General features: G+C 35.0%; 1 long non-coding RNA gene across 3 annotated transcripts in view; it reads right to left on the bottom strand.

The window, feature by feature from the left end:
* Nucleotides 1–27,990, bottom strand: part of LOC136843295 (uncharacterized) — a 571,224-nt gene that overhangs the window by 510,899 nt on the left and 32,335 nt on the right. For 2 of the 3 annotated variants that reach the window (XR_010854512.1, XR_010854511.1), the window contains exons 2-3: nucleotides 23,609–23,711; nucleotides 17,422–17,540 (exon numbers count right to left, since the gene is read on the bottom strand). This is a non-coding gene — a long non-coding RNA (uncharacterized lncRNA). The remainder of the gene's footprint in view (nucleotides 1–17,421; nucleotides 17,541–23,608; nucleotides 23,712–27,990) is intronic. The other variant, XR_010854513.1, reaches the window with a different exon arrangement.

Consider the following 27,990-nt stretch of genomic DNA (forward strand, 5'->3'; position numbering starts at 1 on the left):
TGATGCCAATTTGGTCAACCCACAGATGAGGCTGAGTAATTTCTTCAAGTTTCCTCTTCAAGGAATTATTGTAATTTCTCGCGGCTGTATGGTAAGTTCTATTTGCAGCACGGCGAGACTCAATAAATATGGTGTAATTTTCATTTGAACGATTTTGTCTCCATGTGTTGAATTTGTGTTGTTGTCATGGTAGGCTCGTCTACATGTATCATCAAACCATGGCTGGTCATTTGTCCTGAATTTGACGTTTCTAAGGACATATCTTATCAAAATAGCCATCAGCATTTCATTTAACTTCTTCTTGATCAGGGTCTAATAGAGAAGATGAAATATTAAGTGCCTGGCAAGCTTCAATAATGCGAGCCCAATTGACTCTGGTTTCTACCCAGACTGTTTTTGCAGTGGCAGCGTTAGGAATATACTGACTGACAAATATGTCCATCTCAATGGTGCAATGATCAGAAGCGCCTATATATTCACAGACCTTGGACTTGACAATAGCTGGAACATTTGTTAATATCAGGTCTAATCTGTTACCAGAAGTTTGAGTGGGTTCCTCAATTAGCTGGATGAAATCGGATGATACACAGAATTCAAGGGCAGACCGACCATGTTGACCTGTGGAATTTGCAGTTAGCCACTCACTGTTCTATGCACTACAGCCTCCATAAATAAGGAATGAAGCTTTTGAATCCTGTGACTGAGCCATACTAATCCTTTCCAAAAGACAATCATATAAGGAATCGTCGATATTTGGACAGCAGTAAACAGCAAGTACGTAAACATTGTACAACGTACTAAAAATTTTAGAACAAAGAACTTCATGGCAACTACACTCCAGTTTTTTCTGACGATAAATAGGTCGTCCGAACTTAGTTTATACAGCCATACCTTGGCATGTGGGATATTACGACGGTAAATGAAGTCACGGCCATCAAACCCCGGGATTAACAAACTTTTGACTTGTTACTATTTACAAGAGCCTCATAAAAACGTCATATCATGGTTATGGGCACAACTCTAGAGATCAAGAAAACCTGAACTTAAGACCCGAATATTTGAGTAACGTACTTTTCAATTTTTTTTTTTTTTTTTGCTGCAATGAGTAACAGGCCCGGGGTTCAGCTAAATGTTTCCCCAAAGAATTAAAATTAACAAAATAAAATCTGTATCGAAACTAATAACAGACTCATAGCAACATCAACATTATAAAAATTAACAAAACAATAAACAACATCCATCAACAACATCAGTATTTACATTATTTACAAAAATTCTGTTGAAAGTATACATAAACGTGTCCATATGTCATTGAAAAAAAAAGCGCCGGAAGCAACTCGTCGACAAGGTGGGGCTGGCACACCTTGGAAGGCAAATGAAATCCGCCAGGTTTGCCACAACTGGGGAGGGCAGTCGGGATGGGTTTAGAAATAAAACTCTCAGTAGGAAAAGATTAGGTAAAGACGAAGGCACTTTCCTGATAATCCACCTAGCAACTTTTGCTTCCTCATCAGCCTGTCCCACACACTTTTCGAAAGAACAGGAAAGTGAACGAAAAAGAGGATAAATGCCTGATTATACCCTCAGGCATGGGAACTCAAACCCCAGACCATGGAAGGCCATGGTACAACAGCTATGGCACTGTCTAAGGTTGGAGAACAAGGTTTGAATTCAGAGTAACCTTCACTTAGAAGAGTTGCCTGCCAAGGCTAAAGAGTCTCTTCAACCCTAACATAATATATATATATATATATATATATATATATATATATATATATATATATATATATATATATATATATATATATATATATATATATACACACATATATATATATGTGTGTGTGTGTGTGTGTGTGTGTGTGTGTGTGTGTGTGTGTGTGTGTGTGTGTGTGTGTGTGTGTGTGTGTAAGCGTGTAAGTGTGGTGTGCGTCAAGTCCAGTCACAACCAAGTAAAGATCTTTTACTTTCTTAAATTCTGAAATAGGAAATGAAACAAGATGCGCGCACACACACACACACACACACCACTCTCTCTCTCTCTCTCTCTCTCTCTCTCTCTCTCTCTCTCTCTCTCGGGAAGTGAGGTCACCGCTGACTAAACGCATGTACCTTTTCTTTCAAGGGCCTCAGTCTCCACTGATCACAACATTCGCGTCACTAGGAAAACGACAAAGTTTGACTCCCAAGCGAGGATGGAATGATATAGATCCATTCCCCTAAAACACTTTTCTCTGACGACCTAATTAATGAAGGATGTATCTGGTGATTGTCGACTGCATACCAGCTGCATCCAGATAAGCGATGGACATGGTAATAACAACTTTATCCCAAAATAATGACTGAAAATCCGAGAGGTGGCACCTTTTGGAACCACTCTTCTAGACATAAAATTGTCCAGAATAATGATAGCATTAGATTACATTTTCTATTTTATTCTTGAGAGGGCTGAAGGGAAAATTCGTCTACTCTTCTCATACCTCCCATTTTGAATTTACTTTATTCTTTTTATGTAGAAATGACACTGAATTCAAAAGTACTTAAAGGTAATGTCTTTGGTATGAGTTTAATAATTACCAATATGTCTCGGGGGATTAAACATGGCACTATTAAGATTTTAGCTGCGAGTAATTCCTTTGATATCTGATCTTGACACAAGTGACAACACCTCGAGATAATGAAGGTATAAGATTTCTTAGCCTCCTCTACAACTCACAACGAGGTATTATCCGTCTGGTGTGAAGCTAAGCAGTAACCATTAACTTCTGACTTTCTTGTATTTACAGTTAAAAGTGAATGATTATACCTTATCCATCTGGCCCAATGATGTCCCTTTCTAACAAGTTAATTATATGATGATACGGTAATACTATATTCAGAATTAATTATCTGCCCAACACAGTATTTTCTACGATGTCGACTCGTAAATTATCTGGGACCTTAGAATGTCTGCATTAAGAGGAACAGCATCACCCTCTTATATGTTTTCAATCTCTCAGTGACATCACTTCGTTAGGTACTGATTATAAAATTGAAATTTCTGAAGCACAGATTGTAACAATCTTTTCAACATTGTGGATTAAAAAAATATTCTGTAACGAATATTTTTACTACAATAAAGTACTCATACGGATTACATTTTACTCTTTATTATAAAATTGTCGGTAATTTGTGACTAGGATTATTAGATAATGTAGCCCTAACAATTTGTTCTTTCCGAAGTGAATCACTCCATACCATTTATAACAGGTCTCCTTTGTTTTTGTTTTTTTTTTTTTGTTTTTTTTTGGGGGGGGGCTTTTTATCCAAAAATACGTTCATGACTTCATAATCCTCTTACAGTGAGATCCATTTAGGAAATAATTACAGTTCCAGCTCACTGTCAAAAACTGTCTGCATTGTATGGTTTCTTCACATAAAGGGAACAAAATATTATTTATCTGTTGGGTTTCAAACCGTGTTGTAGTGAATTTGATAATGGGTTTATTAAATTTTCTGTTATTGTAAGATGTAATCAGATGATATTTAATTCTGAAACATACTTTCATACAGCCTTCTACAACGCTGGGTTTGGAACCAAATTTATTTCCTCTCCATGACTTGACTTTGTTACGCTCATCATATGATAATTTTCTTGTCTTTGTCTGTACACAAAGCTTCCAATTAATTGGGAAGAGCATAAACATCAAGTTTTTCTGGTTCTCTGGCATCAAGGATTAGCATAAACATCAAGGATTTCTGGTTCTCTGGCATCAAGGATTATCATATGTTGAATTATCAATGAATCATCCTCATATCGATGATATTACAATCATTAAAATGTTCTTAACGTGTCAAAATCATGGAATAATCTTTTTGTCTTTGCAATATTTTTAGCTTTCTGTAAAAGAAAACTATTGAGATGGCTACTTGTCTGTCAGTCCGCACTTTTTCTGTCCGCCCTCAGATCTTAAAAACTACTGAGGCTAGAGGGCTGCAAATTGGTATGTTGATCATCCACAGTCCAATCATCAAACATACCAAGCTGCAGCCCTCTAGCCTCAGTAGTTTTTATTTTATTTAAGTTTTATGGTTAAAGTAAGCCACGATCGTGCGTCGGTGCCAACAACACAGACCACCACCGGGCCGTAGCTGAAAGCTTCATGACCCGCGGCTGAGTTTCATGAGCCGTGGCTGAGAGTTTCATACAGCATTATACGCTGTACGGAAACCTTGATTGCGCCCAAGAAAGTTGGGCGCATTTTTTACTTGTTTTATAGTTGCACCAGTTAGTTATGTTATAATTACATAGCGGTGAAGTGTTCAATTTATTACCCATTTGAGGCATGGAGCAATGTACATACAAACATAGATACATATATGCATACATATATATATTTGTGTGTGTGTATGTATGAATGTATGTGTACGTGTATATATATATATATATATATATATATATATATATATATATATATATATATATATATATATATATATATATATATATATATATATATATATATATATATATATATATATATATATATATATATATATATATATATATATATATATATATATATATATATATATATATATATATATATATATATATATATATATATAAGAAAATTTAATTCTGAGAACATTTAACGCTAAAAGGCATGAAAAGTAAGTAAAAGGTTACGGATAGATAATAGTATCATTTTTTGTTTCCCCAGTACAATAAAAGTCGTAGTGTGCAATAATGATCTCGAGGAAGGATGAGTACCGCCATATATTTGATCTTCGATACTTAATTATCCATTAATTACAGAATTTTGGAGGATTTTAACACACTCATATGTTCTCGAACAATGGCTTACCACGTGGGTTGTATTAAAGAGAGAGAGAGAGAGAGAGAGAGAGAGAGAGAGAGAGAGAGAGAGAGAGAGAGAGAGAGAGAGAGAGAGACGTAATCAAGCAAAAGAAGTAATATTAAAATTTTGTGAATGTCTGAACCGAAAAGATACGACGCGGGTTGTATCTGAGAGAGAGAGAGAGAGAGAGAGAGAGAGAGAGAGAGAGAGAGAGAGAGAGAGAGAGAGAGAGAGGCGTAATCCAGTAAAAGAAGTAATATTAAAATTTTGTGAATATCTGAACCGAAAAGATACCACGTGGGTTGTATCTGAGAGAGAGAGAGAGAGAGAGAGAGAGAGAGAGAGAGAGAGAGAGAGAGAGAGAGAGAGAGAGAGAGCGGTAATCAAGCAAAAGAAGTAATGTTAAAATTTTGTGAATGTCTTAACCGAAAAGATACCACGTGGATTGTATTTGAGAGAGAGAGAGAGAGAGAGAGAGAGAGAGAGAGAGAGAGAGAGAGAGAGAGAGAGAGAGAGAGAGAGAGAGAGAATTACAAAAGAAATCATTTTATATATTTTGACTGAAACGAAGAGGTATTATTATTCCTATTCCTACCGATTTATAATGGGGGAATTATACAGTTAATTGCATAGGATGGGTGGCGACGAATCAGCGACTAATTTTGAATAATTCCAAATCCTTGTGACGAGTAAAATCCCCAAAATTGAACATTTTTCCATTTTAATATTGACCAAGAATGTGAAATTTCGCCAGTTGTTATCTACCGCCAATATTGACTCGTATTACGCTTCCAAAGCCATTTAATTGGCTGACTGTAATCCACTAGGTAAACATGTTTTCTCCCTCCGGCCGCTTATAAACGCGAGTCTCATTTGAATATCGTATATGACAAAACCGTGGGAAAAAAAATGATTAGGTGTATCCGAAATTCTAAAGTGTATTTTCTTCAGATTAACTGATGTTGGAAAAAAGAGGAAGAATTTTCAAAAAATCTAGAGATAAATGAATGAAATAATTGACTCTACTTGCTATAGGGAAAGCGGCGAATATTAAGAGATGGGGCTGAAATCAGATTATATAACGTATATTGAAAGAAAACAGATTCTTAAGTAAATTTGAAATTATTAACGACTAACGTTAGAGCAAAATACCAGCCAGAAAACGATCACTAACAGGAGAAAGAGAAAAGCCTAAATATTGAAATAACAATATGGCACTAAAAGTTTTTAATCACTGAAATTTCTCTGCAGTGACTCGAATTAATTGCTACTGAATTGGCACGAATGTCACAACTCAATGATGAATCCAGAACAAGTGGTTTTGATGAAGTTATCTGAAATTTCAAATAAGATATTGCCTATCGTGCCTCATATAACCTCATTTGGACGTGTGTCTGCGTATATAATCTTCTCTGTGCTTCCTATGTTATGTTATGCAATACATTTCTCAGCTATTTCAAAAGAAAAAAATGGGAGCATCTTCTTACAGCTGGCTGAGCAATTCTCATAACAGTTGAGAATTTTCTAAAAGACATTCACAACTGCAAAGACATTTTCATAAATCATTTTTATGATTCAAATTCAATTTTCCTGTGTGACTTCTCAAAGAGTCGCGCACGCGCAGATGTGAATAATCACGTTGATTCAGATTCACTCGTAGCTTTGCTGCCTTTCTTTTTCTTTCTCCTTTTTTTCTTGACGGCCATATTCATCATCCAAAATATCTATGCGCGATTTTCTATCATAAAACTTCAGTTTTAACGCTGATCTTTCTCTTTCGTTAAACTCATATCCTTATCTCAGCAACAAAATGTACTCATATCTTATATTTATTTCCATCTTTATTCCCTGATATGCTCTTCTCTCCTTAGAATCTTCTTACTCACTTTCTTAATTACACGTATAATCATATTTCAAACCACTTATCTAGACGAAAATACTTTTTATATTTGTGTTTTCTTTAAATAAATAATGGTTATCTTGAATTCAAGAGAACCAACTTCTCACTATTATTACCGTCAGCGTTATTTCTTTTCTAGTATTTGTTAATGTGATATACATATTGACTGCTTCATGACACTGGCAGAAAACATGCATATTTGTATGTGGGAGTGTGAAGGCAGTTGTGGTTAAAGTGTAGAGCAAAAGTGATTATTTTCACTCGTGTAGTCAAGTTTTATGAAACTGGTAACCTTCGAAAGGCTACTCTGCTCGTATCTTCAATTAAGAATATCTTTATTCTAAGCAAAAATCAGCCCAAAAAACCTGCTTGCAAAAAATAAAAAGTTTATTCCCTAGCCCTCCTTCTCCCCGGGCAGGCTAACCCGCGTTCTCGATCTCCTTATAGTCTTGTTGTCCAGAGGGAAAATAAAATTAAATATATAAAAGAGACTGTTGAGCCACCCATCCTTTACAGACGTAAAGTGAGGATACTGAATACGAATTTCCAAGAAAAATGAAGATGCATATGTAAGAATGACTAAAGGGGTTAGAAATTCAGAGATATATAGAAGTATTAAAGTCTAACAGAGCTGAAAAAATGCTCCAGAGTTTTGAAATGGTTTGATCATGTATAGACTGGTAAAAGCTATGTAATTCTGAATGTTGTGAGAACAAAAGGGCAAAGAAATTGTTGGGTTAATGATAAAGGACCTTTGATATCCAGAAGCTAATGTGTGTGCAAGAGAGAGGTGAAGTAAAGCGTTATTTCTTTTCTAGTATTTGTTAATGTGATATACTGACTGCTTCATGACACTGGCAGAAAACATGCATATTTGTATGTGGGAGTGAAGGCAGTTGTGGTTAAAGTGTAGAGCAAAAGTGATTATTTCACTCGTGTGGTCAAGTTTTATGAAACTGGTAACCTTCGATAGCTCGTATCTTCAATTAAGAATATCTTTATTCTAAGCAAAAATCAGCCCAAAAAACCTGCTTGCAAAAATAAAAGTTTATTCCCTAGCCCTCCTTCTCCCCGGGCAGGCTAACCCGATCTCCTTATAGTCTTGTTGTCCAGAGGAAAATAAAATTAAATATATAAAAGAGACTGTTGAGCCACCCATCCTTTACAGACGTAAAGTGAGGATACTGAATACGAATTTCCAAGAAAAATGAAGATGCATATGTAGAGTGTCAGAATGACTAAAGGGGTTAGAAATTCAGAGATATATAGAAGTATTAAAGTCTAACAGAGCTGAAAAAATGCTCCAGAGTTTTGAAATGGTTTGATCATGTGGGGAGAATGGTGGGTGATAGACTGGTAAAAAGCGTATGTAATTCTGAATGTTGTGAAGTAGGGGAACAAAAGGGCAAAGAAATTGTTGGGTTAATGTGACTGAAAGGACCTTGATATCCAGAAGCTAATGTGTGTGCAAGAGAGAGGTGAAGAGTACCGTCAGCGTTATTTCTTTTCTAGTATTTGTTAATGTGATATACATATTGACTGCTTCATGACACTGGCAGAAAACATGCATATTTGTATGTGGGAGTGTGAAGGCAGTTGTGGTTAAAGTGTAGAGCAAAAGTGATTATTTTCACTCGTGTAGTCAAGTTTTATGAAACTGGTAACCTTCGAAAGGCTACTCTGCTCGTATCTTCAATTAAGAATATCTTTATTCTAAGCAAAAATCAGCCCAAAAAACCTGCTTGCAAAAAATAAAAAGTTTATTCCCTAGCCCTCCTTCTCCCCGGGCAGGCTAACCCGCGTTCTCGATCTCCTTATAGTCTTGTTGTCCAGAGGGAAAATAAAATTAAATATATAAAAGAGACTGTTGAGCCACCCATCCTTTACAGACGTAAAGTGAGGATACTGAATACGAATTTCCAAGAAAAATGAAGATGCATATGTAGAGTGTCAGAATGACTAAAGGGGTTAGAAATTCAGAGATATATAGAAGTATCCAGAGTTTTGAAATGGTTTGATCATGTGGGGAGAATGGTGGGTGATAGACTGGTAAATGTTGTGAAGTAGGGAACAAAAGGCAAAGAAAGCTGTGAAAAATGCTGCAGAGTTTTGAAATGGTTTGATATACATATTGACTGCTTCATGACACTGGCAGAAAACATGCATATTTGTATGTGGGAGTGTGAAGGCAGTTGTGGTTAAAGTGAGAGCAAAAGTGATTATTTTCACTCGTGTAGTCAAGTGAAAGGCTACTCTGCTCGTATCTTCAATTAAGAATATCTTTATTCTAAGCAAAAATCAGCCCAAAAACCTGCTTGCAAAAAATAAAAGTTTATTTCTCCTAGCCTCCTTCTCCCGGGCAGGCTAACCCGATAGTCTTGTTGTCCAGGGAAAATAAAATTAAATATATAAAAAGATGTTGAGACTCCTTTACAGACGTAAAAGGGCTGAAGATGTTGTAGAGTGTAGAATGACAAAGGGGTTAGGGATATAAAGAAAAGTCTGTTGCTCCAGAGTTAATGTGACTGAAAGGACCTTGATATCAAAAGGGCAAAGAAGCTAATGTGACTGAAAGGACCTTGTGCAATGAGAGAGGTGAAGAGTACAGTGTATTTGTTAATGTGATATACATATTGACTGAGAGTTCAAAGTGCTGATTATTTTCACTGGTGAGCTTGCTGTGACTAATGAAAAACCTGCTAAACACAGTAAAAGTTTATTCCCTAATAAAAAATCAGCCCTCCTTCGGTGATCTCCTCTTATAGTCTTGTTGTCCAGAGGGAAAATAAAATTAAATATATAAAAGAGACTTTCATCCTCGGTTCAGTGAGGATGTAAAAATTATCAGAGCCCTTTTATTTGTAAAACTAACCTGCTGAAAAAATGCTCAGAGTTTTGAAACTGGTCAAGATAGGAAAAAAGCAAAATGTACAAAACACATACACAAACAATATATATATATACATATATATATATATATATATATATATATATATATATTTTATAAACTATATACATAATGTATCTTTATTCTAAGCAAAAATAATGATTATTATCACTTTTGTCTCCTTATAGTCTTGTTGTCCAGAGGGAAAATAAAATGATTCACTTGACACACATTACCAAGAAAATGAAGATGCATAGGTGAAAAATTCAGAGATATATAGAAGGCTTTATTTCATGTGGGGAGAATGGTGGTGATAGCCGTTGACTGAATGTTGTGAAAAATAAAGTCGAAACCGGTCTTTTCTTATTTATCACCTGACACTGGCAGAAAACATGCATATTTGTATGGTAATGTTGTGAAAGTGATTAGAGCAAAAGTGATTATTTTCATTTTATGAAACTGGTAACCTTCGAAAGGCTACTCTGCTCGTATCTTCAATTAAGAATATCTTATTCTAAGCAAAAATCACAAAAATAAAAAGTTTATTCCCTATATCCCCGGGCATGCATGTGTATATATATATATATATATGTATACTGTATAGAATACTAAAGGGTTAGAAATTCATATATATACATATAAATGGTTTGATCATGTGGGGAGAATGGTGGGTGATATGGTAAAAAAGCGTATGTAATTCTGAATGTTGTGACAAAAGGGCAAAAGAAATTGTTGGGTTAATATATATATGTGTGAAGAGTACCGTCAGCGTTATTTCTTTTCTAGTATTTGTTAAACAAGATAAACCATTAATGAAAGCGTAGTGTGAAGGATGAAAAACTCGTGTTTATTTTAAAAACTGGTAACCTTCAGAAAAAACTCTGCTCGATCTTCAATTAAAATATCTTTATTCTAAGCAAAAATCAGCCCAAAAAACTCCTGCTTGCAAAAAAAAAAGTTTATTCCCCTAGCCCTCCTTCTCCCCGTGCAAAACCCGCGTTCTCGATCTCCTTATAGTCTTGTTGTCCAGAGGAAAATAAAATTAAATATATAAAAGAGACTGTTGAGCCACTCCTTTACAGACGTAAAGCGTAAACTGAAGATACTCATGACTAAATATGAGATATATAGAGTTTAGAGCTGAAAAAATGCATTTTGGTGGTTTGATCATTTTGGTGGGTGATAGAAAAATGTAATTCTGAATGTTGTGAAGTAGGGAACAAAGTTTATTTATATCCAGAAGCCTGTGTGTGCAAGTCAGTGTGAGAGTTCAAAGTGCTACTGGTGAGCTTGCTGTGACTAATGATGCGGTGATTTCATCCTCGGTTAGCAGCTCATAAAAATATAAAAAAACTAACCTGTTCAAGATAGAGTACAAAACACATACAGATATATATATATATATATATATATATATATATATATATATATATATATATATATAATGATTATTATCACTTTTGTACGTGATTCACTTGTTACCACAGTGTGTTTATTTCCAAGTTGAGAAAATAAAGTCAAACCGGTCTCTTATTTATCACCTGTGGTAACATATGCAATATATATATATAAATATATATATATATATATATATATACTATATATATACACATATATATATATAGATACCATTAATGAAAGCTGTATATCTGAAAAATTCGTTTATTAAAAAGTGACTCCGCAGTAAAAATCTTTTAGACAGAATTGGAAAAATACGAATTGTGAAAAGGGTTGCTCACCAAGCGTAAACTGAAGATACTCATATTCCATATGAAATAGTTTAGGCATGGTGTTGAATTTTATGAAAAATGGCCCAGTTTATTTATAGCCTATGTCAGCGTCGTATCATATATAAAATGTTCAGAGTATATATATATATATATATATATATATATATATATATATATATATATATATATATATATATCATAGAACATATATATATATATATATATATATATATATATATATATATATATATAGATACACTGTATATCTATACATATATATATGTGTGTAATATAATATACATAGTGTAGAATCACCAAATACATATATATATATATATATATATATATATATATATATATATATATATATATATATATATATAGTATATATATATATATACATATATATATATATATATATACACTATATCTAAACATATATATAGAATCACCGGAACACGTGAGATATATATATATATATATATATATATATATATATATATATATATATATATATATATATATATATATATATTAGATGTACAACAGGAAAAGTAATACTCTGGGTATAAATCCATCCTGACCGGTTTCGCCTGTTGTGTTCTAAAGACATCTTCAAGAGGACTGATACATAGGGGTAGAAATTCACAACATAATTGCTGGGGTGATAGTACACTCGAACATACAGGCTTTTGGAAAAGTATTCACACCTGATATGACTACGTGAACGGTACAAATGCGCTCAAATGCCAAATTTAAAACATCTGACTTTTTATACGACTGGTATATGAACGCCTTACTAAATTCCCACATTTCCTTTACAGATATATTTCCAAATTAACACACAAGGAGCTAATGAATATAAAGGAAGGAACGTGAGGAATAATAGCTTTATTACTAATTGGGTAAGATTACTTAGAGAATACGAAAAATTATTATTCAACACTGATAAACAGACGAACTATATATTCTCAGATAAGACGTTACCAATAGTCTGTTATTCGCGTATTAGACCGGGTCTCTGTAGTCTCCCGCGTAACATTAGTTTCCCCGCCGCTGCCTGTCCGTATTCGCTCCGGTTATCTGTCCCCGTTATGAAATGGAAGATATTTGCTTAATGGGTGTGTGCATTATTCTGGTCTTACGTAGCGAGAAATTACCCTGGAACTTGCGTAAACAAGGATCATTAGCGAACGCTGGAATTTGTCCGCCCGGAAATGGTTCTGGCGCCTCGACGAGAATTTCCAAATGGGAAGGATTGCAGCGGAGATATGAGAGTGAAGCGTTGTCCTCATTCCCTCATGCGAATAATTTTCACCTCACAAAAGTTCTCTTTTGGTATGAAGTTGTTATTTTTCATCTACTATGTTATGTTCACCAAATAAGAATGAAGCTAATTTTTAAGAAATTACGGGATGTAACATACTTTAGCTGAAAGGTGAAACTGTTAGATGAGACCGAAACAGGAGAAAAATCTTTTTCTGAAATCACTACGAAATTGAAGAATAAATCATTGATTTGCACAATCTATGAAGCATGGGGGATCATTCGTGAAAGGTTTGCTACTTTGCCCAAGAGTGCAAAAGTGAATTCCATAGTGCAGAACAGTGTCAGTAAAAAATGAAGAAGCACTAAGTGAATGGATATAGGACATGACAAAGAGAAGGGTCCCTATCGATGGAAACATTCCACTGCAGAAGGCCTTTTCCTTTTATGAGTAATTCAGTATTAAGGCTCATGTCAAATAGAGAACCAAGCCATTTGAAACGAGTACAGTTGGTTAAATCAATTTAAGCATCAATTTAGCCTGAAAAACATTACAATTATGGGAGAAGCAGCATTTACTGACAAAGAGGAACTCAACAAGTTTCCTGCCATTTGAAAAATAATCAAAGGCAGAAACTGTATTCCCAGGTGGATTTCTATCTGTGATGAAACTGGACTGTTCTGGAAGAAAATGCCTGGTAGGACATTTATCCATCCAAGTGCAAAGCTGGGGCCAGGTTTTAAAGGGTTGCAGCTGGGGGCCCAAGGGACCTTAAGAATGCCTACAGTGAACACACGAGGTGCACTGACGGCTCTGCTCCCCTACGGGATAAAGGGCCTTCTATTGCTCCTCATAAGATCAACCGGCAACCCCACTAGTTCATCAGTTCCACCTTATAGGTTTCTTGAATAATTAGTTTTTGTCATAACTGCTTTGTGACAACTCCTAAGTTCTGTGCTGTGTAGTCATCCCTTTTCATATCTTCGCTGAATCTTGTTTATATTAATCTATTTCTCAAAGCTCCTATGGGTTTACGGATTATGTATTGCATTTTGTTATGTCCTTTACATTTCTATTCTATACTCTTGACTGTAATGTAAGTCGAACCTTGTATACTAAATTCTTGCTTTGATACGCAGCCAAAGGAGATTCATTCATAGATAATTTGTTGTGTGTAAATTCAGAAGACCAGAGAGACTGTTACAGTGATACAGTTTTCCGATTACATAGTTGCGTAGGAAGCGTTTTAAACGTATCCGCGTTCGAGTATTTCTTTTTGGAGGCGACATTTCTCAGGTGACGATCTTTTCGCTGTATTCTATTTTTGATCGGTTATATTTAGGCGAGCATCGATTAGTAATCCTACTTTCCTTGATCTTCTGCTTTTTTCGTTAATTATTTTTACTGTTTTATAATCAAGGGCTTTTAGGTTACTTTTTAACACTAATACATATTGTCATCATTTAGCTCCGTTATTTTCACGTAAATCCAACTTCATATAATTAATCACCTCCCTATCGCTATTTTTCCTTCTTGTTACCCATAACCAGGTGAAACTGAGCATCTGCTAAAATCCATGATAATTAGGTCGCGTTATTCCTCCCAGCAGCATTTGAAGGTAGATTTTACATCTCGTGCTTTATACTTTTTCATGAATGGAAATATCTCTTAACTATTTCATTGTACCATCTGCGGTTCCGATCTATTTTAAGTCTTGTCATTCTCATGCACTACTGTACCAAGCAGGAGGTCTAGTGCAATGGTGTCAAGTCATACAAGTTAAGGTAGTAAATAACCAACGAACATAGTTTGAGAGCTATAAACCCTAGGACGGGGTAGGTGAAGCCTCCACCCATATAGCACGTGGCACGAGTCAAGTTCGTAGAGATAACCCACTTATTTCATCCATTTTATCTTTTAATCCTTAAAATCTTAAGGAACGCGTCCTTGATAACCTTTATACAGCCTAAGCATTAACAGAACATTGCAATTGCTTCCATTCAGACTACAAGAAGCGACTAGGGTAACTGCTCATGTATAAAAAACACCTCGAAAGTTTGTTTCATGGCTAAATCACCGATTGGTAATCATCATCCGAGATATCTTCCCTATACTGTATGGATAAATGTATACACTGAACTCACTAGTACATTTGCTGCCATATTTGAACTAGTAAAGTAAAATTGAATATTCAAGTACCAGTAGCAAGGCAAAAGTTAATTTCAATTTGTGTTTAGTTACACTGAAGAAAGCATGCGTTCTTGCGACATGAATTAAATATTTCTCATTTTAACATCAGTCTAAACTGCAAAGAATGTTTTCTAACCTGTTTTAACTAACTCCCTTCAAACATTTATGAATTCAGTTCAATACCATAAACTTAGACTATTAAATATTACCATGTGAGACTATTAAATATTACCATGTGAGACTATTAAATATCATGTGAGAAGTTCAGCTTATTGTGAAAACTAATTAGTTTCAAGTATTAAAAAGTAAAAAACCATAACTAATTCCTTAGATAATACTGCCAAGTGATTGTACATAAGTTGATTGCTAGTTATGAAAAAAGTAAGGAATCCACTTTACTATAATTTTGAAATCCTGGTGATTCTGATTGTTGCTACCTGGTCAATTAACAACTTACGTTCTTTGGATATTTTATTATCATTCGAAAGGTAAACCCTAATGGGAGAAGCCCAGTTACCAATTACTGATATTGCTGTGGGTAAGAACAATACTCACATGGGCATCACATGGGCACCATTAATACTATTTAAAAAAGCCAAATAATTACACCCTTGAAAAATCACAGCAGGACAACTTATGGGAACGTGATATCAGTACTCGCTAAACACTCCATTCTCACCTCATTAAAAAAAGATTTAAAAATAAAGACTGGGGTCAAGGCAAGGAACAGGAGTTCTTGCATAAGTAGTAGATTAAAAGCAACCAACACGAGTTCTTGAACAAAATGTTTGCTTTGTCTTGAATACCTGTCTCACCGAACAAACTGTAAAGCAAAAAAACCATGGCAGAAAATTTTGCAATTTTAATACAAAAATTCGACCCTCAAATTTTCAATGAAGTCAGTAACAAAGGTTTAAATAACTTAAGCCTTCACAACAGATCCAGTCTTCTTGTGTTTAGAAGGTTTTAATAATTTAAGCCTTCACAACAGATCCAATTTTCATCTGAACAGACCAACCACTTATAAAACCAATGTAGCAATGAAAAATCAATGCTAGAAGACCAAGGGTAACCACAGTGCTACAAAGTTTAGTGACCACAGAAACCGTATATGAGGTCAAGAAGTCAGACCTGCCTAGCAAAAACTACAAACGTCAATACGCTACAGCTCTTGAGGAGCATAGCACATTCTAGCATTAATTTCTTGGACAGTTGTCAACTAACCTTACTGTACTACAGAGCTCAACTTCATTACTAGTAGCTACTTACTGACTAGACAAAAGACATAGCTAAGCATGGTGTCAATTGTATCAAGTGAAGGTAGATCTAAGTAGTAGCTCCGCAGCGGCGATTTCTTTCTAACTTTACTTTTTCTGCAGTTTTTGGTTGCCAATTATGGATTTATCTTCAATTTTTGTCGCATAAATGTAATTAACCTGTAATTAACCCCTGAAGTCCATCCAACAAGGGGTTTCCATATGCGATCTTCACAAGACAGAGCACGGGTACGTCTGTTTGGAACGGTTCATATCCCGTCCGGCAAGTGCAATAACTTGTTAACGTATGGGTAACCACCGGGCCAGTACTAAACACGGCGAAGGGGCATTCCATCCCCCCATGCCAGTATTAAACACGGCGAAATGCATTTAACTCCCTCCTGTTGGCGAATGGCTCCCTCTCTTTTTCCCCTCTAGAGGGCGCCTCCCCAACGTAAACATGTCCGCTTCATTTCTGTTCTCTCCCCCACCCAAAACCCCGAATTCCCACAGTCCCCCCCTTTACTGTTGAGTAGAGTTAGGGGGCAAATAACAGTTGGCCGACAACAAAAACTCACCGCCAGTATCAGAAGCCCTCAAAGTGCAGAAAAAACCAGTTTCCAAGGTAAAAACAGGCGCGGAGCTAGTACTTCGAATTACCCAAATGAAATTATAGGCCTGTCCATTGTATTAGTGGCAATAGCGTCACTTAAAGTTATAAGTTTTCAGAAAAAAGAATTTTAACAGATATACGTCACTTTAAAAGGCTATAGTTTACGTCCAAATTACAAGTATCAGCATTAAAAGTGGTTTACGTTTAATGTTACAAAGCATCAGCATTAAAAGTACCTCAAAAACAAAATTTCCTTAAATCTTAATGTTTTATGCAACGCACAGCCAAAAACCATGTTAATTACAAAAACATCTTTAAAAGTTACCATCCTTCTCAACTGAAAAGTACAGAAAACTTCTTTAAGTCTGGAATCTAAAATAATTTAAATATTAAGTTACTCACACGAAATACTTAAAAGCTTAAACTAACTTCCGTATAATCCTAATACCCAACCTTAAATGCAAAACTAATACTGTAATGTTAGAAAAATAATCCTCTAGCTCTGAGTATAAGCAGTCACATTACTTGAAAAAAAGTCTAAATCAAAGTACGTTAACTCATAAAAATGAACTAAAGCACTTGTCACCTGAAAGAAAAAAATTGTTAAACCTCCCATACACTGCCCATAGGTCATAAGACCTATGGAACAGGGTATGGGAGGGACCTCCACCCCTACAGGGGCGGTGCCCTTGTAGGGGTGGAGGTAAAAAATAGTTGGCACAACTTCTTGGCCATACCTGGGAGAGGACGAAGTCAATTTTAGTGTAGCTCGATGCAAGTTAATCTTGGCTTAACTATGACTAGTTATTCCTCAAGCGCAGTTCGCTTCAAAACGTGGTTCGAATTTCACAAATATCTGGAAGTAGTTTTAAATTTTCAGTAAGGCAATCTTATACCCAGTCATACTTTGATATAAAGCTTTAAGGTAAGGAAGGCTTTACTCTAAAGTCGTTTAAGATTTAAGAGGCATGCTCTAACTTCAAAGTAGGTCAGATAGAATGCTTATGTTCATATAACCCTTGTGGGTCATCAAAGATCTCCTGATCCTGAAAAACACTAAATTTGTAGTACAGGAATAAATGACCCACTAGCCTACTAGAGTTTCGTAAGTGAAAAATAAGGAACGGAGTAATGCTTTACGCTATCACAAACTAACCGCTGTCCCAAAATAGCAGCATGTTTATATTTACTTGTGAAATAGTCAGTACAGCAAAATGTTAAAATATCAACAAACCAAGCCATGATTTAGGATAATATTAGTTCAAGAAACAAGAACAAAGAAAATTATTACAACACGCTAATACAATCAGTGATTAAACTCGTGAACTGTTACGATTTGGGTAAGTACAATAAGTTCGTCACGAAATTCTTAAAACCTATTGAATAATAAAACAATGAAATTTAGCCTTTGCAGGGACTGGGAGAGCCGCAAAGACTTCGCGTACCCCATCCTTCAAAATGCAATCGTTCAAGAATTATTTCCTTCACAACTCAAAAGTAGCAGGGTTTCGTCCAAAAACTAACTAGCGCAGTGGTTAGTGAATGCAACTACATTGTTGTGTCTAACAGCATCAGGACAGAAAGCTGGCTGCTGGATCAGTACTGTGCCCGCCGCGCCGGCTCGCTGAGAATACCCACAGTTGTAGATGTCACCACCAAGGACCATGGAGTCACCTTCTTGAAACTAGGACAATTACGCGATACACATCGGAGTCCTTGTTTGCTGAAGGGGAAACTTTAAAGATGTGCTGATGCTTTGACAATGTTTCATTGTGATTTTTATGACTTCTCGGTTCTTTTATAAAATTGGCGTCTGCGTAACATAAGCTAAAACATTTATCAATGATTTACCGAATAGAAGAATGAAAATTCTTCGGTGTATTAAGCAAATTGTCACGCTGTAAAAAGAAAAATTACTCTAAAAGTATACCATACCTGATACAGTATTGCATTTCAGGGAAAGTACTTTACCAAGGAAGTTCTAATTCAGTTCTTTCTAGCAAATGTAAGCACAATAATGGTGTGTGTATCCAGTATATATATATATATATATATATATATATATATATATATATATATATATATATATATATATATATATATATATATATATATATATATATATATATATATATATATGTTGCATGTGTATACATAAATATATATATATAATATATACATAAACCCCGGGTATGTAATGCGAACCAATGGCCAGGCTAATTGTTGATTTTCCCAACACGCTGGGTACCGGAAATAATTTACGGAAGACAAAATCTCTTGCGAGGGAGGAACAAATGAAGTTACTTCAAAAAATTGGGCACAAATGTTAACATCGTACTGAACTGTTCCTTTTCAATAAATTCTTTATTAATGAATAAGGATACTATAGTGAAGTTGATGCAGTTTGAAAGTGTCCCGTGATGGGAGACGACATCCATTTAAACTACCCTTTCCATACTTCTATTTTTCGTTTCCCTGTGCTCTAATGACTTTTTGAAAATCTGCAGTATATATACCGTACGTCCTTATCCCATGCACAATAAGCAATTGCAAAGGCATTTTAATTTTCTAAAGAGGATTCAGAGATATGTTCATTTTTTGAAGATAACTCCCATCAGAGTTCTTCCATATACCTCGGTGCCTTCTTTATCATCCTTTGCATTATTCTTAAAAGCTTTTTTTTTTTTTTTTTTTGATACGTGGTTATATTTGGTCACCAGCCTTGTTGTAGTGCCTTCTCCTAAAGGGATGTTGCCGTGACTACATAATGTTGCTGCCCTCGCATTTGATGACAAGATGCAACATATGTTGGCCATCGTCGAAGCAGACCGTATATTGTCTCCGGCGATTTTGGGCGACAGCCAGAAAGCAATATACAGTATATTCTGAAGATTTGTATTAACATCTGTGGGTCTTTTGCAGAAAAGCATCAAAATTATTTTTGAAGTAGAAATAAATCGTTTTCGATTGATAATCTCGCATACACACACACACAACCCATACACACCAACACACATACATACACATATTTATAAACATATACATGTAGGTATATATATATACAATATATATATATATATATATATATATAATATATCTAATATGTAAAGATATGTGATATACACATGCATATATATATAGTGTATATTGTCAGGTTGCATACCAAGTACCTGGTTATTACACAACTAATCACAATTTCAAAAATATACCTCACTTCAGCCAGATACCTGAACTCTCATAACAAAAGATTTACAACTGAGTACTCTAAAGGTAACAGTGATCCCTTAACAACCTTATTAATCATGTGAAAAATCAAACTAAGTTTATCAAGATTAGTGTGAGGTATCCACTATTAAACAAGAAATATACTAGAGTAAAGGGCATCACTTTATCAAACAACTTTAACTGCTTCCCTGGTCTTAATTCACTTCAGCAAAACTAAATGAACAAAACATGTTTATCACTTTGCTTTATGCACATAATTAATCCTGTTCACTGGTGGTCAATAAATGAAACACTGTTTTTAAAAATTTTAAATACAAAAATTTATTGTTAAATTCAAATTTATAATTAAAATTCACAATCTGAAAAATTTACTATTACTTGAAAACAACAGAAAATTTAATTCATTCTTGAATTAAATTATTAAACAAAACTAAACCACAAAACTTTAATTTATCAAGAAAATTAAATTAATCAAGCAAAATTTAAACTATCAAGAGTTATTCAAGATTTGAAAATAAAATCTTAATAAATGAAAACCAAATCAAGTATGCAATGTTAAATTATTAAGAAATATTTAGATTGCTAAGTAAATAAAGGGTAACAAAAATCAAGAGATTGCAAACACATGAACACACAAAAATACACAAAAGATTTATCAATAATAATTTCACTTATGTAAAAATTTTCCTAATGCACCTTATTATAAAATGGTATTAATAAGTAAAGTTCACTTGCCTTACACAAGCTTGCCTTACACAAGCTTGTGAAAACCTTTGTAAAATCACAGGACATGCAGGATCCTTCGATTCACAAAACACACTTTTTTATCAGGCGCCGTTACAAATTATATAAATAAGTTTACTAAATTCAGATCTCAAACGCTAATATTAATACTAGTGACCACAAGTACATTACATTAAAATACTCTTTTTTTGAAGGAGAGAGAGAGAGAGAGAGAGAGAGAGAGAGAGAGAGAGAGAGAGAGAGAGAGAGAGAGCTAAAGGTTTCTCTAATCAGAATGAATAAGAATTAATCTGAGGATTCCAGTAGAAATTCAACAATCATATGACGTCATTAAAACATTTTGGGTGACAGATACGAAAGCAACACGTTTTGAACGCAATCGGGACAATACATGACGTAACCGATCATGAGGTTTTGCTCTCAAAGTTGCATACGTGACCAGAGCCATGTATGTAATATTACAAAACCTTTGTCTTGTTCTCGTATGAGACAAAGCTTTTACAGAAATCTAACATGATGAAACAGATTTCGCCTGGCTAGTTATGACTGGCATGTTTTCAAAACAAAACGGAAAACCCTAGTTGGTTTCAGAACAGAATCAGCAATTGTTATCCCCAACCTGTCAACACGTTATCTTTTGCGACGACACCTGAAGTGAAACATACTCTTCGCTAAGACGCACGTGTTCCTCATATACTACGCTTTTATCACTAAGGAAATCATTAATTCTAAATTACGTTGTCATCTAAATCAATCATTCTTTTGGGATCTCATAATACAAGACACACGACATTTCAGTAATTATCATCATTATACATAACACATGATAAATATATGAGTAAATAAATCAAAATTATAGGATGATATACATATTACAAGGCAACATTATGGAGAGAAAAAAAAAAAAAAAAAAATATATATATATATATATATATATATATATATATATATATATATATATATATATATATATATACATATATATATATATATATATATATATATATATATATATATATATATATATATATATATATATATATTGCGTGTGCGTTTGTGTGCGGTTGGGAACATAGCATTATTTTCTTTATTTATCTTCATATCTTCTTTAATTTGTAAATGTATCCATACTTTTTTTTTAGAATAATTATGCCTAGATTGAAGGGACTAAATAACTGAAGCCATGTTAATACAGTCCTCTTTAAATAAAAAAAAAAACCGGAAATGTAATTAAGGTCGATTTTGCATGGATTTATACCAGTGTATGAAACTCTTATAGCCTAAATGATCCAATTTACATATGATGATGGGATGAAGAGAGGTCGAATTAACGAGAGGTCGTTAAGTTAGGCAGCTGATGGGTTTTTGTTCATAAAACGCCCAAGGTTTGCAGTTACCCATTTTATCACCAAATAGAAAAAAGGATGCATGAGAGCAGAGCACCTTTCGATTCCTATGGCCTCTGTTTTGTCAAAGTAGTTCACTGTAAATGTTGGTTTTGTTTGCCTTGTATACAAGATGCAGACTACAGACCTAAGTTCAAAAATGGATTGCGCATTATTTGTCTCATTTGAAAAAGATAAAAATTTAGCTTGGTATTGTAGATGACATCATGATCCTCTTATAAAAGAAAGATAGACAACAGACCTATGCCTTAAGAAATGTAGTGCGTATGATTTGCTTTCTTTGAAAAAACACACAAAAAATTAACAGGTATTGTAGGTGATAACCATGAAAATTTGAATGACTCTTTTTCCACATGCAATGTTGTGCATGTAAAGCATGAGTTCAGCGTAATTATTAAAAAGTTTCCTAAGCATGTATCGCCATTTTCGTGTTAAATCATAAACAAATATTCCAGTGTATTAATGACACGTGTGAGGCACAGATTTCTTGGTATTCTTGTCTATATCTTCCCTAGTAAGGTAATGACAAAATTAAATTGAATACACGTAATGACCATGATCATTAGATATATTCAAAACAAACTGTTCATACGTATAGGGAAGGATAAAAGATGGGTACACATGATTTGTAAGTTTATATATTATTACCAGCGATTTCTGTGTGATGGAATGCCATTTATTTCTTGTTTATCTTGTGAGACCTTTAGGGGTAAATAATAAGTAAAATAAAGATGATTTATGAATAAAAGGAAATAATTAAGTTAACATATACCCACACACACGGACACACAAAGCAAGAGTGAGAGAGACAAAATCTCTAAAAAAAAAATCCCTTTCCTTTACTGTACAATAGTAGACGGGATTGGCGGTCGATTCCTATTCACTACATTTCCCTCTCAACGGTTTTCCTATCTGCCCTGAAAGAGCATTTGACTTTACTCTAAGTTATAGAACTTTCACCTTTATGTTCTGTTAGTGAGCTTCATGATTTTCTTATTACACATTCTTTAGCATCTCTGATTATTTATTTTTTTTTTAAACCAAAGTTCTTGATATTTGAAGAGCAAGCGAAGTCTTAAAATCTTACTTAATGTGTTTTCCGGAAGAATTCCTTACGCAAAGACAATGAATAAACTTTCCGAGATCTGTGTATAAACTAAACACAACCACTATTAAGCCAACAATGACAACAGCCACAGATTCGCAGAACCCAGAAGCAATAATATGCAAATGACTCCCGGTAAGTTTACAGTTCTTGATCCGATGTATTTATTAGTCTGCTCAGAGCTATTCGCAAATATAATGCCCGAGAATCTATTCAAATTGTAAAACAGAGCGGACAGGCCACCGGTTAAAAGTGCCTGCAATGAAATTGTGCCTATCAATGTTTTAAGAAGTAATCCCATGAATTTCTGGCAACGAATCAAAAATTATGCTCACAGATACACACAGACACCGACACAAACACACACATACAAATGTGTACTTACTTATTAAACTGATTTTACAGAGAAAACATTCAATGTACACAGTCTTAATCAAAACTTACATCTACTGAAGGTCTGAGGAATGTAGCCATAGATAAATGAATAAGTCCCAAGTCTCGGGAGCTGCGTAATCCCCTGTCTTATATGAACATTCACTCCCGATGTCTGCAAAAAAGATGGGACAGTCAGCCATAAACTAGAATCATTTTCGCCATTTCACATGAGCACCGCAGTAATGAAATCTTTTTGACTGTGCTTAACATATTGGTCAACGTCAAATATATACTGTATATATATATATATATATATATATATATATATATATATATATATATATATATATATATATATATATATACATGAAGTACTGTACGTGTTGACTTTTAAAAGGAACGAGAATGCTAAAAAAAAAAGTGTTATATCAAAACGAGAGCGAAACGATTACCAGTTACCATTAGATTGATGAAGTTGGGCTGATGAAACCAGCTAACTGGTTCACAGCATTCAAGACAAACTGGATACTTCAGAATCTGTATATTGAGCGTGAAAATATCTTGTCATTGATAATCTACACTAGTTTAGAAAGTATGAGTCATTTTCTTTTACAAGTTGAAAAGAGGAAGATACTGCCATATCTCAATGAATATGGCCTCCCTTGCGTGATGTACAAAACGATCATCATCGTTAACCAGCCTGTTTTACGCGAAAAAACTGGATAACAACCAATTTCGTCTTTCTAAAGAATCATTAAACAAGGAAGGGGCTTCCTTGCGTAGCTGTAAACTAACAATGTCTTTTGCAATCTGAATAAAGTAGCACTCGTACCATAGAAAGACTTAAGTGTTCAGAAAAACTTAGTTCTTGCAAGGTAGAGGTGAGTTACCAAGAAGGAGTTTGGCTTAACAATTATGTCATAGATTCCACCTTTGCTTCCAAAGTCACCACAGGTCTCTTTCCAATTTTTTACGCACATCCGGCTACCTTCCCTGTTTTACCTATTCTGTGATTGATCTCTCTTTTTATCTACCATCATGTATCATATTTACTCTCAAACACCTGCCTGGATCAAGTGTTTCTATTTTTCCACCAAATCTACCAGCTTTCATTGCTCTATCTTAATGGTTTAAGCTCCTAAACATACTCTTGTTGACAATTCATCACAACCTTCTCGTCTTGAAAACGCTTTCAAACTCTTCCACAAAGTTCTGCAGTTCCTCTTCACTGCCCCTAATCAGTGTTTTATCGTGTGCAAACTTCACCCATTCCGCACTCCATTCACGAGCACTTTTCGTACCCAAAAACTTTTTGGCCACATCTACTGTCCTTTCTCTAACTTCTCACGTCACTCCACTCATAAAGATCCTTAAGGGCAATAGAGATATGGCGCACCACTTTCTTCAGTCTCTGTTTACACCAAAGTAGTCACAGATCCGTCTACATATTCGAACATACTCATCATGTCCTTATATGAACTTTTAATCGCTCTTAAAGCATATATATATATATATATATATATATATATATATATATATATATATATATATATATATATATATATATATTTTTTTTTTTTCTTTTTTTCCCTGGCAATCTAGTTTGAAATATTCTCTGTGAGACAGGTAGCAACAATTTCAGATAATTTAGCCTTGTGATTCCGACTTCGTGGGGCCAGGGAAACATAAAATAAGAGGAAAAAGGGGGAATTTCATATGAGTGTAAGGCTCTTACTACTGAAGGAAAATATTACGTAAACACGTGGGCAAACTTACAGGAGTGTATTTACATAACATTAGTACGAGATAGAGGAATGCAAGTAGATTACTGATCCTGAAGGGGATTCCTACAAGATGTATGAAACTGGGGGGATTCCAGACACAGTCCAAGAAGATTCCACGATATAGGGTCCCTCTGAAATGAGAGATATGCACATTATAGGCCATTAATGAAAACAGACAAAAGAATAATGAATTCGAAGCTGCACTGAGGGTGCCAAGGGGCTTCGATGCATTAATAATGGCTTAGAACTGCCGACACTCGAGGAGCATGGACATTTGACAAGAGATTCGGTGATTACTGGCACTCAAATTAAGTAAATGTTACGAGGAAAAGCGTGACTGAATGGATGTCTTTACAGGGCACTTTACCGTAAGGCAGATTTGGTTCCAGCGCAGAAGGCGGTCCGTGGATGACTTGCGATATCCGAGTGCGAGTTTTCTTCCATGTGGTAGGGTGCAGAGGCTTCTACGTAAAGGGCAAGACGATGGGGACTTCACGAAACGCCAAGCAAATGGAGTGGGTCATCGGTCTGGCCAGCATCGAAGGGAACATGTGGCTGGTGGGTGGAGTGCACAAAGGGAAAGTATACTTTTAAAGGCCTCGTGGTTAGAAGCTAAGGGCATCGTTGGGCCTGGGCATGGCGGTGGTTTGGGGTCGTCTTCACATCATCTCGTCCAGCGCGCGTCTGAGAGCGAGCCTTGGTCTGTTTGTCGCTTTTATCTCCTCCTATGGGGCAGGGGGCATGTCCAACACATAGGGAGTTGAGTCATGTTCAGCTGATGCCCGCAGGGGGGTTTTGCCTCAAAAGGACAGCCAGACAGATTCACTTTTGCCTCGGAAATCAGAAATTATCTACATAAAGGGAGTGGCCTACAATCGGATTTAATCCCTTGTATTCTGACCGTGGGAAATATCGATCGGCAGACAAGAAGCAAAAGAAAAGGGAGCAATTTTCTAGCGAAGTCTTGCTACTCTTAATAATATATATTAGGCCCTCTATGGGGCAGTTAGCTCTTACCTCAAGAGGTTTCACGTAGCGCTTGTCAGCGTGAGACCGAGCTGGCGCAGAACTTCATTACTCTCTCTCTCTCTCTCTCTCTCTCTCTCTCTCTCTCTCTCTCTCTCTCTCTCTCTCTCTCTCTCTCTCTCTTTCCAGCCAAGTTACTGATGTGTCAAGGATTAACAGCAAAATCATGTCTACAGAAATACAGTTTATTTCAAGAGTCTAACATAGTAAATGGCTTGGAATGAAATAAAAAAAGGTAACGGGAAAAGGACAAGCCTATATCCCAGAAATGGCAACCAAAAAATAAGCCCAACGACGTAGTGCTATCAACTTTAACTAAACTACAACGTAAGAGTAAAAATTGTCTAACATGACCGAAGTCACGGTATGTCAAGTTCCCCTCCATTTATTTGACCTCTCATCAATACATCTCACGAGCAGTTAGAAAAAGTTTTCTCCCGGAATGGGTCTTTCACAAGAAATATACCGGACCCAAATGTCTGACCTGTACTTAAAACGGGAAATTTACACTTCCTGTGACCCGCCCATCGGAGCAAACTCACGAACGAACCCCTAACCGGAACTCAACGGCTTCCGGTCGTCGGAACATTCCGATATAGCTAGGGCACCATCCAAGGAGCTATGCACTTTGTCTCCATGGGAAGTGATGCTGACGACGGGCTATTTCAATAGCCTCGCGAACATGTAGGCACTGATTCGCGGTTTCACTTGCCCAAAAATATCTAGGGCTAACCAGAAATGCTTAATTTAAAAAAATATCAAATATATAACATTATTCTTAATGCTTTTCATATATATAAATACATAAATATATGTATACATGTATGTATTTATGTATTTATACATATATATATATATAAAACTTTACTAATTGAGTTGATTTGCATATGCAATGCTAGCGTTGATGGTACTGCTAATTATACTAATACCAAGAGCAATAATAATAATAATAATAATAATAATAATAATAATAATAATAATAATAAAACTAGGGAATGAGAGGCCTCTCTCGTGCCGCTTTGAAACATTAATACAACAAAGCAGAATTTTTTTTATAACAGTGCATAAATATATTATTATACCAGTCTACTTCAAAAATACAAAATGAGGTTTTTTTCATACCGCTCTTAACATCAAGTAATCGCTCTTTGTATAATAATGATGATAATTGGTAACTGTGCGATGATAAAAAAAAAGCAATAATCAATACCACTGGGAGCGTGAAGTCCATTAATTCGACTGTGAATTCTAAACATTCTGGAGGAATATTTGCAGTCACCTTTCATGGAAATAATTGAAGTATTTTTCTTTTTTTTAAGATTACAAATATCCCATTTGTTTTCCAAAAAAATTTCTTTCGTAGTGAAGGGAATAATAGCTCGTCCTACATCGAAGATAGCGATGTTTTTAACGAAAAAAAAGCTTGTCTTGGAGTTATTATTTTCTTTATTTACCTTCGCCCCTTCATAAATATTTATAGCCTAGAGAGAAAGGCTAATGTTCCATTTTTATTTTACTTAGGAGATGTTTATGCGGAACTAAGAAGACAAGTAAGAACGTGATTTCGAAAATTCTTTAAAGGAGACTCGATATATCAGCTCTTTCACTACCACTTGAATTAGATTTTCACAATGAAGAAAT

The sequence above is a fragment of the Macrobrachium rosenbergii genome, chromosome 11, assembly GCF_040412425.1.
Source record: "Macrobrachium rosenbergii isolate ZJJX-2024 chromosome 11, ASM4041242v1, whole genome shotgun sequence".
NCBI classification, from domain to species: Eukaryota; Metazoa; Arthropoda; class Malacostraca; order Decapoda; family Palaemonidae; genus Macrobrachium; species Macrobrachium rosenbergii.